The 16,432-nt window shown below is 45.2% G+C and overlaps 1 protein-coding gene across 1 annotated transcript in view; it reads right to left on the bottom strand.

Annotated features, from left to right (window-relative positions):
- Nucleotides 1–11,441: 11,441 nt before the first annotated feature.
- The window catches only part of Ank3 (ankyrin 3), a 299,577-nt gene continuing 294,586 nt past the window's right edge, over nucleotides 11,442–16,432 (bottom strand). Inside the window, exon 43 of the mRNA XM_026785393.1 lies at nucleotides 11,442–14,960. The gene's annotated coding sequence lies outside the window, so the exon portion shown is untranslated. The remainder of the gene's footprint in view (nucleotides 14,961–16,432) is intronic.

The following is a 16,432-nucleotide window of genomic DNA, read 5'->3' as shown; positions in this document are numbered from 1 at the left end:
CTAGTTCCAGGACAGGCTCCAAAGCCACAGAGAAACCCTGTCTCGGAAAAAACTAAATAAAAAAAAAAAAAAAAAAAAAAAAAAAGGCTGAGTAAGCCAGCAAACAGCATCCCTTTATGGCCCATGCATCAACTTCTGCCTCCAGGTGTCCCTGTCCTGTTTTGAGTTTCTGTTCTGGGTACCTTCAACAATGGACTGCAATGTGGAAGTATAAACCAAAGAAACCCTTTCTTCCCCAAACTTTATTTTGGTCATATTTCTTCACTGCAATAGTAACCTTGACTAAGACAGATAGTCACTGTATAAATATTTGATTCCTACCAAACACCTTTAATATATCGCTTTATCAGTTTCTTCTCAAGCTTCAATCTGCCCCAGTATTTCCCTAAATGTCTGCACAGACATCTAGCTTGATTATTCTAGATACCATGATTTATGTGTAGAGTAGTCATGGACTAAAATGAAAATGATCATCTTCCTGTCTAAAGCTCTATGTAATGTGAAGACAGTCACCCAAACAGATTCTCACTGCTTTCATTGACATGATATTAAAATGCTTCCTCTATTCATAGAGACCAGCAGACTCTAACATGAAGGGAGAGGAGGAGAGAGGACAGATCCACCTGTTCCCGACCCTTCCCATACACATCTTGTGTGTGTGGAAAAGTACTGACTCAGCCCAGCCTGCCTGGCAGGAATGGGTATCTCCACTTCACATGGTGTAAATGCATGGTCCACCAGGAGTCTTCCCTTACCTGGAAATTTCAATCTTGTAGGCATAGTATCAGTCTTAGAAATTAGATTTATTTTTTTAAAGAGTAATTTATTTGTGTGTGTTTGTTTGTGTGTGTGCTTTGAAGGGGCCAGAAGAGGGCCTCAGATCTCCAGGAGCAGGAGTGAGTTAACAGGTGATTGTGAGCAAATATAAGTGCTGGGAACCGAACTCAGGTCCTCTGAAATAGTAGCAAGCACTCTTAACCTCTGACCCATCTTTCCAATTCTAAAATTACATTTTAAAGGAATACTGAGTGCTTCGTACTGTCTGTGGACACAGGGAATCGCTGCATGGTGCTAGCTATTGTTTTAGCTATCATTTATTTGGGGTTATTTTGTTTTAGGCAATTCTGACTCCTCAAAGAAATACTTCACTTGAGAATTTCAGTAATCTTGCTTTGAGACCACCAGTTCTTTCTGCATTTAAAGTGAGCCTGATGGGGGCTGGTGGAGATGGTGGCTCAGCATTCACAGTGCTTCCTGTCTCACAGAGGACTAGGGTCCAACTCCCAGCACCCACACGGCTGCTCCCAATGCTTACAACTTCAGCTCCAGAGGATCGGACAACCTCTTCTGGACTCTTTGTACCCGCATGCCCCCCTCTCCCAGCCCCCACACAATTAAAACATTTTTAGAAGTTGATGTCTTATGTTTCTGCTGCTGAGGATTGGGTTTATTTAACTCCCACAGTCATGAAGGAAGTCAGGGCAGGAACTCAGGCAGCAACCTGGAGGCAGACATGGAGGAACTCGGCTTACTGACTTGCTCAGCCTGCTTTTTTTAACTCAACCCAGGACTACCTGCCTAGGGGTGACACTGCCCACAGTGGGCTGGGTCTTCCCATATCAATTTATTAATGAAGAAAACACCCTACAGGCTTGCCAATGGAGGGCATTTTCAGTTGCATTTCCCTCTTCCCAAATAACCCTAGCCTGTGTCAAGTTGACAAAAAAACCAAAAAAAGCAACAAACAAATAACAATACCACCAACAAAAAACGAGCACAGTTGATGCGATGGCTTCAGCTTTTTTCTCTTGCACAAAAACATTTATTTGGCTTTAGTCATCAACACAGCTGTTGATAAGGTAGCGAAGGCCTTCACGTGCTGGTATTTTAGCCCCAACTGACGTTCTGGCCATTGTCTTTATATGCAGTTTCTTAACTTTTTCTCAACATGGTCCTCAGATTGGCAATTTCAGAATTGTTTCTAGTCCCCTGAAACATTAGAGGTTTATCTCAGTAACCTATTCTGTACTATAAGCCGCATTGGAAGTGGTGGGGAAAATAAATACAAAATAGGAGGGCCTTTTAGAGTTAGTAAAGGAGTAAATCAGTCCTTGATTTCTGAAGCCTTTGGATGTGTGGGGAGATACACATTTCAGAGACTCAGAGAAAACACGGGATGGTGGTAACGTCCAGTTAGGCATGAATGGCTCAGTTCCGTAGCCTGGATCTGCCCAACTGTCCACTTGCTAACCCTGGGACCCCTGACCCTGTGCTACTTCTGGTTCTGCATTCCTCTGAACATTCCTCAAGCATCAAATAAAGGAGATATAGTATATTTGCTTCTAGAATTCTGTCTTCATAACCCGAAAGGAAACCAATGGATTAAATTGAACCAATTAAAGGCAATGGATTTGATGACTAAAGATTTATGTTCAAAGAATTGGCTGTACATCAGAGCAAGAAAGTCACCAGACATCACTGAGAGTGAGTCATGGCTGGACTGTATGGGTCGTCTCTCTTTAAACAGAATCCTGGGACAGCCAACAGGAAAGAGTTCACTCTTGCCCTTGAGTGTGCCACTGATGGGAGAGTGGACAGGCAAAAGGACAGGCAGGAAAGAAGGACACCTGAAGTTGTAGATAGAGCATCTAGCATTGCTGAGGAACTGCTGCTAACAGAGGTTTGCTGAAACGGAGTTCATCGCCACTCCTGAGGTCACGTGACGCTCACATTTTCTGCAAAAAGCCTTATCAAGAAGTATTTTAAAGGACTAATAGGAATTAAGACAGAGGTTCCTGAGGCTTGTAAAAACACAGCTTGCCCTCTACCGACCGTTGACTTCATGTCAGGAGCTTTGCCAAGCCTTCTGTCTGCACCTAATTCAATTTCAGTCCGATGTGGTCGACGATGTCGATCCTGTTCTGAAGACTAAACCGAGGTTCAAAGATGTGCCGCTTTTCTATGGTCTCACAGTTCCTGGGTGACATTCAGACAGGATTAGTTCTTAGCCTAAGTGCAAGGGCTTCTGTGGGGGAAAGAACATAGCCAGAGGGCTTTCAGGGGCTTTACAGGTGAGAGGTAGGAAAACTGGCTCGCAAGTTGTTGTACTGCTTCAGAAGAGGAAAGGGGACCCAGACTGGTGACGGGGTGAATGGGGACAGCAGCACATGGGGGGGTGGTGGTGAAGAGGGCCTGTCTGTGAAATGAATCAGGAGGAAGGGTTGCGGAAGGGCGATCCTCTTACATCTCCCTGGGGCTACGACATGACAATGATGCCATTCGTGGGTGGACATCCGAAGGGGCGCTCATTGTAAGAGTCTGGACCTCTGTTTTTGTTTTTTTGTTTTTGTTTTTTTTTTTAGGATGCAGGACTTCAAGGCCCCTGTGGGGAGCCTGAGGGAAGAGGCTTGGTATGTTGCCACTGTGAGTTCTAGATCAGGATGGAGAACTAGGAGAGGGAGTTCTGCAGTGCAGAGTGTTAGGGGTGTTTGGGGGACAGATGAGGTTACTCAAGGAGTTTTGTTCTACCCCAGCAAAGGATGAACAAGAGGACCAGCGGGGACAGTGAAACAGGGACAGCTAGGGAGGGAGGAGAGCTTCACAGGACTCGGGGGATGACCAAGTGACAGGATGAACGAATGGTTTCATGCTCAAACAATGAGCAGCAACAACTGCTTGTGAGAACTCTGGGAGCTTATAGTCTTTGGCAGGCTTATGGGGGAAGGGATCCTTTTGAACAACCTCATCCTGATACATCCAGAAACCAACTGGGAGGCAGAGGGAAGTGGTGTGCTGGGAGCTGCACCTCAAACTGGTCGCTTCACTACATCTAACTCCTGTGGGTTTTTCTTTGCTGTTGTGTCCTGTCTTGGTCAACAGCTATGATTCTATAGATGGTTATTCCTCAGTCCGGAGTTGCTCCTGATTTGTTTTTAAGTGACATGTTAAATGATTTTTCTATATTTGTGCCTGGCTTTAGAAGATGCTCTCTTGGTTTCTGCTCAGGAGGGGTTTGAGAAGTCACTTTGCTGATATCAGCTGCTGATCAGTTCCTGGTCAGAAAGAGAGTCTTGGGGGCTGGAGAGATGGCTCAGTAGTTACGAGCACTTGCTGGACCCACAGAGGACCTGGATTGGGTTTCCAGCACCCACATGACCACTCACAAGCACCTGTGGCTGCAGTGCCAGGGGATCTGGCGCCCTCTTCTGACCTTTCCGGGCAGTACCACATATGCAGAAAAAACACTCATACACATAAAATAAATACATTATTTAAAAGACTGTGTTTTCAGATGCCGGGAGAGTCTAAGGTCACTCAGGATTGCTTTTAGGGGTGGGGTTGAGGGTGGGGGTGGTCTCAGGTTTCTAAGCTTTAGAGTCCCACACTGATTCTGTCTGAGGTATTCAGTAGCATTGTGTTCAGTGAGCACCCACTGTGAGTTAGCAAAGACGCCTAAGAAGGCGAACACACATGACGTATGATTGACAAGGCTGGCTGCCAGAAGAGGGTCTAAGTTTCCTGACGGCATTTGAGGCTCTTAAGGGTGAGACTTTATTCTCAGTGCTTACCTCCTATTCTCTTTTCGTTCTACCCCAGACTGTGCTCTTGCCTCTAGAGGTGCCCCTTCTTCCTAAAGCATGTTTCTTGCATCCGCCAGGGCCTCCTTCCTCTACAGCTTGAAGTCTGTCTACACATCCCTCAGGCCTCAGCTCGTGTGCTGTTTTTCCACTGCAGGCTCATCCGTTTCTTCTGCTGTTCGGACAGAGTGGCTGTAGTGTGCAAGGCTCTGCAGGGCTTCGTCAGTTAATTGCACCTACAGTGATGTGACGATCATCATTATAATAATAATAATAGTAAGAACCACAGCGATTGTTGTGTGTTCCGGAGGTTGAGGCTTGTTTGAAGCCCATCTGGGCTACATAACACGTGAGAGGTTATTCTGGACTATGACGTGAGTTCCAGGCCACCCTGGGCTGCATAGCAAGACTCTGTCTCAGCAACCACCAGGACAGCAAAGTTGTATCGGTGACAGCAGCAGCCGACACATGGAGTCCTGGCTATGTACAGGCCTGTTCCTGCTTTATCTTTATGTACGTGTTTAATTCGCAGTTCCCTCCATGTTTTTCCTATGTTATATTTTAAAACCTATCTTGGTTTCCCAACTAGATTAAGGCTTTTGGACTTCACAGACCCTACCTAGATCTTGTTTCTTATTTGGACCGGTAAACAGGATATAGATGGATATGTAAGAGTGCTTTGATACAATATAAACTAAGGGCCTTGGGTTGAACTTGCTGTCTGCCAGTACTTTATCGAGATTCCATTCCCCCACCTCATAGAGCTTTCTAGCACCTTTGAAATAGCCTAAGAACTAACAATTCTGGGCCAGAATTTCTTCATCGTAATATTTAATTAGCATTAACAGAACCCTGTGGTTTGGGCTGAGCCATTTGACCTCAAGTGTCTACAGTCTTGATCACTCTTTAATGGTACCAGGACCTACAGTATGTGATTTTTTTTTTTAGATTTATTTTTTAAGTGTGTGTGTGTGTGTGTATGTATGTATGTGTGAGCGCGCACGCTCACGCATACATATGCACTTGCATCTGTGGGTACCTGTAGAGGCCGGAAGAGGATATCTGATCCTCTGGAGCCAGGGTCCTAGGTGTTGTAAGCTGCTGGATGTGGGTGCTACTTAACCACCGAGTCCTCTCTCCTGCCCCAGTATGTAATTTTTGACCTTTGTAGAGCCCGAAGACTTAGATTGAAGCTCCAGTCTGGGCAATGAGGGGCTGCAGTCATTACATGATCTGCCACTCAGGTTGTCTGGTTATTCTGTCATTAGTCATTGCTTCACTGGGAAGGTTTACACTCCGTCAGCAAGACAGTATTCAAGAGCTCTGCTACGCTGCTCTCAGGTGACTCAAAGGGAACCATCTGAATAGCTGTTGCCGGGATGCGCATCAGACAATATTAATGACGTCTCATCATGTCCTTGGCACACGATGGAAAAACACCGTGATGGTGCCTGCCAGCTGGTGAGAACATTCTATTGATGCTGCGGAGAAGGTGTTCTTAAATGGTCTTTCTTGGCAATGATCGGTAGCCAACTTTCAAAGGCAAACTGAGGTTGTTTTGATATTTCCCAGTGAGTCACTAAAGATGGAGCTGGTTTTCCTTGACTTTGACACTGCTTTGACACTGTTGGAAAGAAGTGTGTCCTGAGCCACCCCTGCTTGTTCCTTGATTGATGGGCACAAGCCGTCAAGAAGCCTCTAGTCCCCATCAGTGCCAGGCCTTGCCCTAACTGCCGTGGGGACATTACTGCAAAAGCAGGATGATAAAGCGGGGACAAATAAGATGATCTTGGTGACAGATGTTATGGGGGATACAGATGGTGATGTTCCGGGGGTCAGGGTACTCTAGAGAGGGCAGCCCCGAGGAACTGACATCTAGAAACCGAGGGAAAAGCTCCCCTTATGAGTGGGACAGTGAACTCAAATGGGATGGGATTACTTGAATCAACATGTCTTTTCGGAACCTAAGGGAGGCTACTGAGCTAGGGCCACATTGCATACAGACACCTCTGTAATAGAATAAAGGCTGGACCAGATCATAAGCACACTTATTTCTTCTAGGGAAGCCTTGCGATTGAGAATCAAAGGGCCAGGCAAGCCCAGCAATATACTTAGAAAGACGGTGGATTGGCATTCTCACCCTGCTTCCCATTTTAAAACAGACGGGCAATGGTGGCATCCCACACGGAAACCAGTCAGTGGCCTGTTTACCTAATCACTAGTGTCGTAGGAGAAAGGAATGAGATGACACGGTGATACAATAAACTGTCAAACTGAAGTGATCCTTCAAGAAGGCTCCTCCTACAGGTGACAACACAGTGCACAGGGGTAGTGGCAGGGACACCCTCACTGACTGACTCAGAGAGCACAACACTGCTTGGGGGTGAGGTGACAGGCATCCCTTTGATGATGCATCATGTTACAGTGGCCTGGGGTGGCTGGAAGTCCCTCTAACTGATTCAGAAAGTAATTGGTATACAGAGGACACCAGCCTTGTAGTATGTGATTAATTGCACATCAAAACAAAATTGTATAGGGGCTGAAGTGATGGCTCAGTAAAGCGCTAAGGGCCCCAGTTCAATACCCAGAGTCCTCGTTAAAAAGGCCAGGCATAGTGGTAGTGCTCTCTAGAAACCCCAGTCCTGGAAAGTCGAAGACAGGAGAATACTTGGGGCTCCCTGGCCATCCTGGGAGATCCAGGACAGTGAGAAACCCTGCCTCAAAAGTCGGGGGGACGGCATTCCCGAGAAACAAAACCCGAGGTTGTCCTCTGGCTTCCCCACATACCTGTACACACATGAACATCTATACACACAAACATTTACAATAGCTCAGCCCACAATTACGTACGTTGTACAAATTAAAGAAGTAGCGGGGCTTGAACACCCGAATGAAAGGCATGCTTTATTGGGCAAAAGAATCTGAAATAGTTGCTAACATTTTAAACATTGCACTGCATATCCTTTGTGGTTGACTGTGGCTGGGTCCCACACTCTCTTTACCTCTGCCCCTAGACAAGGCAGGGGTGTGTGTGTTAGTCTTTCTGAAGTCTCATGAAAAGGGAGCACATATAGATATAGACTCAGATCTGAAAGCACGTGCTCCTGTTTCATCGTTCAAAGCTGGTTCAGAGTCAGGGTGGATGCAGTGGAGCTGGGAAATGGACCCGTCCTTAAAGACCACCCTGTATGAGGCACTGACTGCTTCTACGCTCTACTTCCCATGGCCTGGTTTCCGCAGATGGCTGAGAATGTGACGTCTGTCCCCTCTGGAGCTAGGAGACACAATTTTATTACAGCTAAAACGTGTCACCGTGACACCCACCAGGTTTGTGGTCTGTTTTTTTTTTTAATTTTCGAGACCCCTATACCCTAGAATGGGATGAGGTTTCACGAACTCTTTTTGAATAATGTGGACACGTTCCTGAAGAGTGTGGTGTGCACCCAGAACGGTGGCCCGAGAAGATGTCAGGTGTCACTCTCTGTCAGTCATTCTGTGTCTTATTCCCTTGCGACATGGTCCCTCCCTGAACCAGAAGTTCATTGTTTTTGCTAGGCTTGCTGTCTAGTAGGGTCTTGACCTGCCCACTCTAGCCCAGCCCCAGCTCTTAGTACTAGGGTCACAGGTGTGCAATTATGCCTGACTGTTCAACGCATGAATTTTGGAGTTCCAAATTCATCTCCTCACCTATGTGCAGCAAGCATTTCACCCACCGAGTAATCTCCCAGCACCCTCCTAGCCTTTTCCTTTGTATTTCTTCCTTCAGGCTATGTCTGGAAAAGGCATCCCCGGAGCAGAGATGACCAAACCGAACCGTGATGTCTGTAGCTTTTCCCTTCACTGATCTAAGCTCTGGCAACCTACAGGGATCTCTGCATAAGTTTAAATTGTCAGGCGTGAACCGTAGCCCTGAGATAAACCTACCAGGGAAACCAAGTTAATCTAGGTGCGTGAAGCCGAACACTGACTGCACACACTCAGTGAGCCTGAATGTTCCCTGTTCTGTGGGTGATATGGTCCTCCTTGTTCTTTTGAAAGCTTTTTTTTTCTCCCTTTATTTGTAGTTAATCACATATGAATAGTTGTTCTGCATTCATATGTGTCTGTGCACCATGTGCATGCAGTACCACTGGAGGCCAGATGAGGGCGATGGATTTCCCCCAGCACAGAATAGAAGTTAAAGATGGTTGTGAGCTGCCCCATTGTAGATGCTGGGAATTGAACCCAGATCCTCTAGAAGAACAGCCAGTGCTCTGAATCACTGAGTCATTCTTACAGTCACCTCTTAACTCATGAAAAAAATAAAGAAGCTAATAGAAAAACTGTCAAAGGTGTAGTTTGTGGGAGTGTTCATTTGGTATACCCAAGATTCCATTCTGGGTAAGCATTGGCAGCAGAGGTTTTGGAGCGAGGTTAAGATTCTGTGGGTCTTGATGGGAGAAAGACATTGTGCTGAGTTTCAGTGTTTTTGCACGTAGATGGAGTGTCCTGGGAAAAAAGGCTTGTATTCTGGGGGCAAGTTAAATAACTTTAAGAAATGTTGTAAAGTTTTGGTAAAAGTGCCCTTTCTAGGTCTTTCCAATTCCACTTCGTTTTGGTTAGTGAGTGTGGTTCCAAAATGCAGCAGCTAAGTTCAAAGGTTATAGCGCCACTGCTCCACCTCACCACAGGGTCCTCTTTTCCCAGCATGCACCAGGCGGACTGAGCTGCTGAAGCTGCGGTTCTGTGTTTTCCAGGGTTTATCCATCATGGTGTCTCTGTCCTCTCCACCTTGAAGGTTGAGGGAAGGGACCCGATGCTTCTCATGCTCAGGTGGGCGAATGAACAATGACGGACCCCGAATGTGGGGATAGATGAGCTTGGGAAAGCAAATGGTGGGCCTTTCTTTATTCCATCAGAGGATTAGCACATTCTGCTCCTTCAGCCAATAGTCTTTAGGATACTAGCCCACTTGGGCGGGGTCTCTTTTGCTTTAAAAAGCAGCGATAGCTGTGTGCTCACTCTCTTGCTTCTGGCTCCTGTTTCCAGCCGCTAGACTCTGTTCCTGGTTGCACAGAGGGCTGTTGTCTAGGACAGTGATCTGTAAGTTTTCCCCTTCAATAAATAACCCTTTTATTAATCATAATTCTAAACTGGTGTGGGATTGTTTTGTGACTTATGCCTTTAGAGGATAATATTGAAGAAGTGAAGCTTGCCCAAAAGGAGGGATTTAAGGATTCTAGGCAGGACAGCATCAATTTACCACTCTCTGTTCATCTACAATAAATGAAGATTGGGAATTGAAAAGCACAGAATCAGTTGCGTTTTAGAGGAGACAGGGATAAAGGAGGTGGAGGTGTTATGATGGATAAACCAAGCATGTGCTCATTCTGTGTGGCTGGCGATTGCTGCTGGAGAGAATTCCAGAAATGGCACGGTCACATCTTCAGACGTTAAAGAGAATTCACACTGAACTTTTACTTAAAAGCACTTACTTCCTTCCCCCACCCCCTTCCAAATGTTGCTCTTCAGTTCAAACTTCATGTAGTCCAAATACCTCTGTGTGCTGGAAGTGGTCCAAAGAAGTCCTGGGTGTAATTTCTGGACCCTTGGTTGCTTAGCAACCCAGCAAAACACTTAGGCACATCATGAGGCAGCCAGATGGTTGCAGGGTTCAGGATGCAGGCTCCACTTCCCAGCTTGTTTTCTCAGTGATGAGCGATGAAGGTCAGGATTGGAACCACAGCTGCTGAAGGGACTCTCACTTTAGTGAAAGTGTAGATGGGTGGGTCCAGGACCTGAAGGACCACATGGTTTCATCTGAGGACCTTGTGGTGAACATCACACAGAAGTCTTGCGAAAGGCCAAGGTGTCAGCGTGGCAACCAGTTCTCAGTGTTGGTGCAATTTGAGTAATAGAACAGCAAAGTGCCCATTTGAAGGTATTGGGGGGCCAATGAAGCAGGAAGGTGTTTTTTCTTCTTCTTCTCCCTGAAATTCCCTGCTGGGCCCAGAGAAATGGTTCCAGCTATTCCTGCTCCTAGTGTATACCTCATGGTCCCTGAATCTCATTACCCTCAAGATCCTATGAACATGTCCACCCCAGCTCTGCTGTGGAACTCTGCTAGAACAGGTGAGGTCTCTCTGGATGTCCTACAGAGTGGTTTGTGGTGCTGACCTGGGAGGCACAGGGGACAGAAGATCTGATGTGCATCTCGTAACACACGGCTGGAAGGAATGCTCATGTCACATTTCTCCCTTGAATCCATAGCCTTTGAGTCTATTAAACAAGTAAAAGCATGCCGGGGATATAGCTTGGTGGAGTGCTTGCTTAACATGTATGAAGCCTTGAGTTCTACCCATATAAACTGGGGGCAGTGGTATATATACCTGTAATTTCAACATTCAGGAGGTTGTGGCTCAGAAGTTCAAAACCACTTTTGGCTACACAGAAAGTTCGAGGCCAACTGGGGCTACACGAGACCCTGCCTTTGAATGAATGAAAAGCTGTTTGGCCCATTACCAAGGGTGCTTGTCAAGATCCACTCTGTAATTTTTGCTTTAGGAAACAGGAAACCAAATGAAAGCAAAGACACCAAGCCCTTTGTCTCTTATTGAAAGGACTTTTTAAAAAGTATGCCTTAGAATACCACCCCTGGAAATGTTGACTTCTCAATGATTTAATCATTGTTCATGTCAGAGAGGGAATGCCACAGGGTTAGGAAATGATACACCTTTTAATATGCCAGGGGCAGGCCAACAAAACAAATACAAAGAACCACCTGGACGAGGCAGTCAGCAGTGGGTACTCCTGTGCCTTCTGTCTGGGCTTCGCCACCATCAAACGTGAGCTGGTGTTTTTGGATAAAGGCAAACAAACCACTTTTTCCTTTGCTGTTTATTTACCGTGGAGAGAAACTTCCATTGTACCATCCCCAAGGGGAATGCTAAGAAGAACATGGTGGGATGTTGGGGTGCCAGTGTGAGGAAGACAGCTGCTGCTTGAGAGGCCAGTGAAGAGAGTCCCTTCTAGAAGCAACCCATCACTCAGTAGTGCATTCAGTAAGTACCTTTCAGGTTAACAAGCTCAGGAACTTGGTAGAAATATATAAAACTGGCAAATCTCAGGATTTTATCAGTCACAGTTCATTTCCCCCCCTTTCTTTTTTACAGAAACGTCAGAGAAAAACTTAAATACATTTGAATGAGCTGCCAGGTCAGACTATATACTAGAAATACAAACATACATCCTATTCAGTGCATGTATATAATAAGTTAGAGATGCAAGTGAAATCGATCATAGTTCAGAGACTTCTGAGTTGAGTCATGGCTTTGGCATCATCTGAAGCCCTCACCCGTTTCTGCAGTCAGATATCCAAACATGTACCCTGGCCCCTTCTTCCCTAGTAAGAGGTTTCTAGCTGCAAATAATCTCTAGCAAGGCCGGAGGAGCGAGAATTCATAACTCTTAAATGGTGTGTTCGGAATCTCACATTCTGATGATGGTTTTTCTGGAGACTTGAGGACATTTTTAAAAACCTTTCAGGAGTGGAAGCTTTGTCCATAAAGATGATTCTGATGGATGAAGGCCTTGCGAATGATATGCAAATGCACCCTCTGCTTCCTTGTGTAAGAGTAGCTTTTCTCTAGAGCAAATAGACTCTCGCCATATCTGTCTTTGGCCTGGTATCGCATCTGTTCCGGAGACTATCACCCCGCTTGGCAGCAACCTTCAACGGATAGGCACTGATAGCCTTGAATGGCATTAAGCACTGCTTTAATTCTACATGGGGCCTGTTATGATCAAAGATAGTACCTAACTCACACAATGGCTGTACGGACTGAGTCCATGAACGGAATGTATTTAGAATGAAGTGATAGAGTACATACTTGCAATTTAGGGATGGTGACAGATACCACCCCTACCGTATCATGCCAGGCTGTGGGTTGGGGTCAAAGTCAGAACGGCGTGACATCTTTCTCTCGGAACTCAGAATCATGAAGTTAGTGAACCCCAAATTCCAAGTTCCTATCAGGCTAAAATAAGAAATGAGGCTGGTACATTGGGGACCACGTATCTGGCTGGAGAGCACACGGGTCATGGCTTCAGCGTCTTTTGGAATAGAGGTCCGCTTCTGCCAAATGTGGCTTCTCAAGAGATGTCATGTCCAGTCTAGTGGCACAGGCATGTAAGTTGACAAGGCAGAAGGCTCGCAAGGTCAAGGCCAGCTTGGACAAGTTAAGAAGACCCTGTCTCAAAAGAAGGCAGAGGGTACCGCCTGGTAGTAGTTCACTTGGTTAGCATGCATGAAGCCTTAGGGTCAAGGGTCAATGTCCCATACCAAAAAAAAAAAAAAGGTAAAAATCCTGAGTTACTAGTAAAATTTCTCAAATTGTGAGCTCTGACAACAAATGCCACTTAAACTAAACAAACATTTGAGATCTTATCTTAAATACAACAACAAAAACCCAAACCACCAAAAAACGCCAAAAACCAATGACAAAAAAAACAAAAACAAAAACAAAAAAAAAACCCCGAAACCTAAATTAAATGCTTTATGGGCTAAAAGCCACTGCAGGTGGAAGCTTCCTGGGAACAACGCTTCTTGACATGGTGGCTGTATAGACCCCAACTTCTTTTATGGGGAGGGGAAGCCTAGATAGATACAACAGAGATGACCTCATTTTAAATTCTCGATTCCCCCACAAAATGCACATGAGTTTACGCTGCGTGGGGTTTATGCAAAGGTCAGTGTTTTCGGGAGAGGGTGGCGTGTTCCAGACTATGGCTTTAGTGACCAGAGGCACAGACGGGACCCCCTGGGACTCAGGGGTTAGACAATTGCGCTTTGCCAGAGGACACAAGGACACTGTAGAGCCCGGGTAGGTGAAGAGTTGAACACAATTTATTTTTATGCTTAAATAATTGACTAGGTTATCCAGCGTCTGCTTCTCCCATACATGTCATTTAGAGCTAGGTGTCCATGGGGGCCGATTTCAAGTGAAGATAGTGGATGAAGGAACCTCACTGAAACCCAGAGGAAGATGCTCTATAAGACGCAGCCTTACTAACCTACAGCACTGCTACGGTGGTTACAAGTGATCGGCTTACTGGAGGGGGTCTACATCTCAGAGCCAGTACACAAGAACAGTGATTTTTTTTTTTCCTTTTCTTTTTTTTTTTTACAGTGTGCTGCCATTCTCCTAGATACGGGTTTCTGGTCAGTCCATTTTTAAATACCCATGACCGGGGCCTCTTGTGAGCACCATCCACCTGTACAGTGGCAAGCAATTTCCCCCTGTAAGCACTAACAGCCCTCCCCCATCCCACCCCCAAGCAACTACTGTATAGTTTTGTGGGATTTTTTTTTTCCATTTTTGGTCATTTCATTAAAAAAGTTGGCAATAGCAACAAATATTAGATGAAGGGCTTTGTGTTTACGGATAAAATCTCCTGTGTTGCAGGAGACTGTAGTGTTTGCAAAATTGGAAAAGGTTTAATCAAAATAAGGTGATATGCATGCATCAAAATATTAGTATTCTGAAGAAAAAAAATTTTTTTTCACAGACCTACAGAATTCCTCATTTGGGGAATTATTTAAATTTGCAGCAAGTTTTTTTTTTTGTTAAAGATTTGCATTTTCTTTTTAAAATCAAGCTAGCAGTTTTGCGTGTACAAACATTATCATTGCTAATATACAAGAATCAGTGAAGAGTCCCCGCACAGCCCAGAAGCTCGTCCGTGTCCAGGGTGAAGTCACTTGGAACTCCCACGGTTAGATGCAGCTGGGATATCTTGTCTGTGTTCTAGGAGGCAGGTGCCTATCACCATTTATTCTATTTTTGTTGTTGTCGTTGTTGTTAGAATTTACAGTGATATTATTTACAGCAAAACTATTGATTTTTTTTTTAATTTTTTTTTCTTTAAAAAAAGAAACAAACAGTGTTTATACCCTGACAGTTTGGGTCCAAGAAAAATAAGGCGAGCTGTTGTGGATTTAGTAACTGTGGAGTTTCTTCTTGAGTTGATCCTTTCCTCTTCTGTCCCTCCCGGCGTACAGTTTTCTTTTCTTTCCTTCTTTTCTTTTTTTCTTTGAAAAATGACACCAAATTACTTGAGATCAAGTCTGAACAACATGGCTTCTTGTACCTTAGACTGCATTGCTCAGTGCACGTGTGTCGATTCTGGGAATGGGAGTGAGTTTCCATGCTCTGTAAATTGGCTCATGCTAAATAAAAAAAAAAATGAGTTATTTTCTTTTTCTTATTTTTCCTTTTGCATTAAAGAAAAACTCGGGTCACTGGTGTGTGGCGGCGGCAGACCCACACTCTCTTCTTGGTAAATATTTTCCTTCCGGCTGCTCTCTGGTAGATTTCTCAATACTGGCAGTATGAACACGTGGTCCTGAGGAGAGAGAAACAGAAGGGTGGGGAGTTTAGGTTTCTTTCTCTTTTGAGACAAGGTCTCAGGTAAGTCTAGGTTGGCCTTGAACTTGCGACCTAGGATGACTTTGAACTCCTGATCATTCTGCCCCAGTCACAGTACCTAGGTTGTGTGGTGTGGGGTCTGAAACCTGGGCTTCCTGCATGGTTAGGCACTTTTAACCAATTGAGACATATCCCTCACTCATTTTATAGACAAAGGGGAATTTATCTATGGCTTCCTTGTTGTTTATCATAAAGGGTTCGGAGAACAAGGGTCTACTTCTCCTCACTAGGGTGTTTAGGCTTCCTGGAAAATACCACAGTGGACCAGACACTAGATCTTTGGTTCTCAAACTGTGGGACATGACCCACACACGGGTCACATATCAGATATTTACATTACCGTTTATAACAGTAGCAAAATTATAGTTATGAAGTAACAACGAAATGGTCGGTGTGTGTGTGGGTCACCACAACAAGAGGAACAGTATTAAAGGGTCGCAGCATTAGGAAGGTTGAGAACCACTGACTTGGGGTATCTCAGGAACCGCTAAGAAGTCAAGGGGAAGAAGCTGACAGACTGGATGGAATTCCAGTGTGAAGCAGGAAGGATTGATTGTAAGAAAAAGAAAAAAAAAAACCTGTTGACTCACAAACAGCCAACTCTCCTCTGCAGCTGTGGAAAGCTGTTAGAATCTGACTTCTGCGGGGGACAGAGGGTGTCCTGGTGACCTTGAGCTTGTTTACCCAGACAGGTTTCTCTTTGGGTGGATCACCCGTGACATCCTGCCCTGTGTAAACACCCGGAACAGCCAGCTCTTCCTGTCTCCCATTTATGGGTCTGGCTGCCTTTTTCATGTGTGTTTGCTGCTGACCTCCCTCCCCCAGGTCACCGGCGAGGGGAGCCAAGAACACCCAAGGACCCACTCCTTTGAGGTTTCCACACTTCGCCCTCCTCCAGGGAAGGAAAATGACTCACTTCGGTAGATCCAGTTACGGAGGGTGGGGAAACCCTGTCCGGCAGGATTTTCACACCTTGGTTCCTGTCATTAAATCCTAATCTTCCAGGCACCAGGCTGCTTATGGGGCTCTGTGGTCTCGTCACCCTCTTCATTCAGGGAAGAGGTGTTCCCAGCTCTATTCTCTAAACTTTGCCTCGTGTCTCCCAGCTTCCTTGGTATGTAAATTTTTAATGTACTATACTTCTTCTATGACGTGGAGTTTAATAATCTCTAGTAAGTGTCTATACACATGAGACCACTAAAAAACTGAACTCCCTCCCATCTGCTGGTCTATGTTTTCTAATAACCAGCCTAACTTCCCAAGTTAATTTTGCATTACAAAGCAAAGCCTTTGTCTTTTCAATAGAAGCCAACATTTGTCTGTCTAGATAGTGGGTATGTTTTGACCCCAAGATCGGGACATAATTAAATGTCCTCCTATAATGTGGCT

The sequence above is a fragment of the Microtus ochrogaster genome, linkage group LG2, assembly GCF_000317375.1.
Source record: "Microtus ochrogaster isolate Prairie Vole_2 linkage group LG2, MicOch1.0, whole genome shotgun sequence".
NCBI classification, from domain to species: domain Eukaryota; kingdom Metazoa; phylum Chordata; class Mammalia; order Rodentia; family Cricetidae; genus Microtus; species Microtus ochrogaster.
Note: the sequence above shows the minus strand (reverse complement) of the source record. Positions and strands in the feature narration are given on the sequence as shown.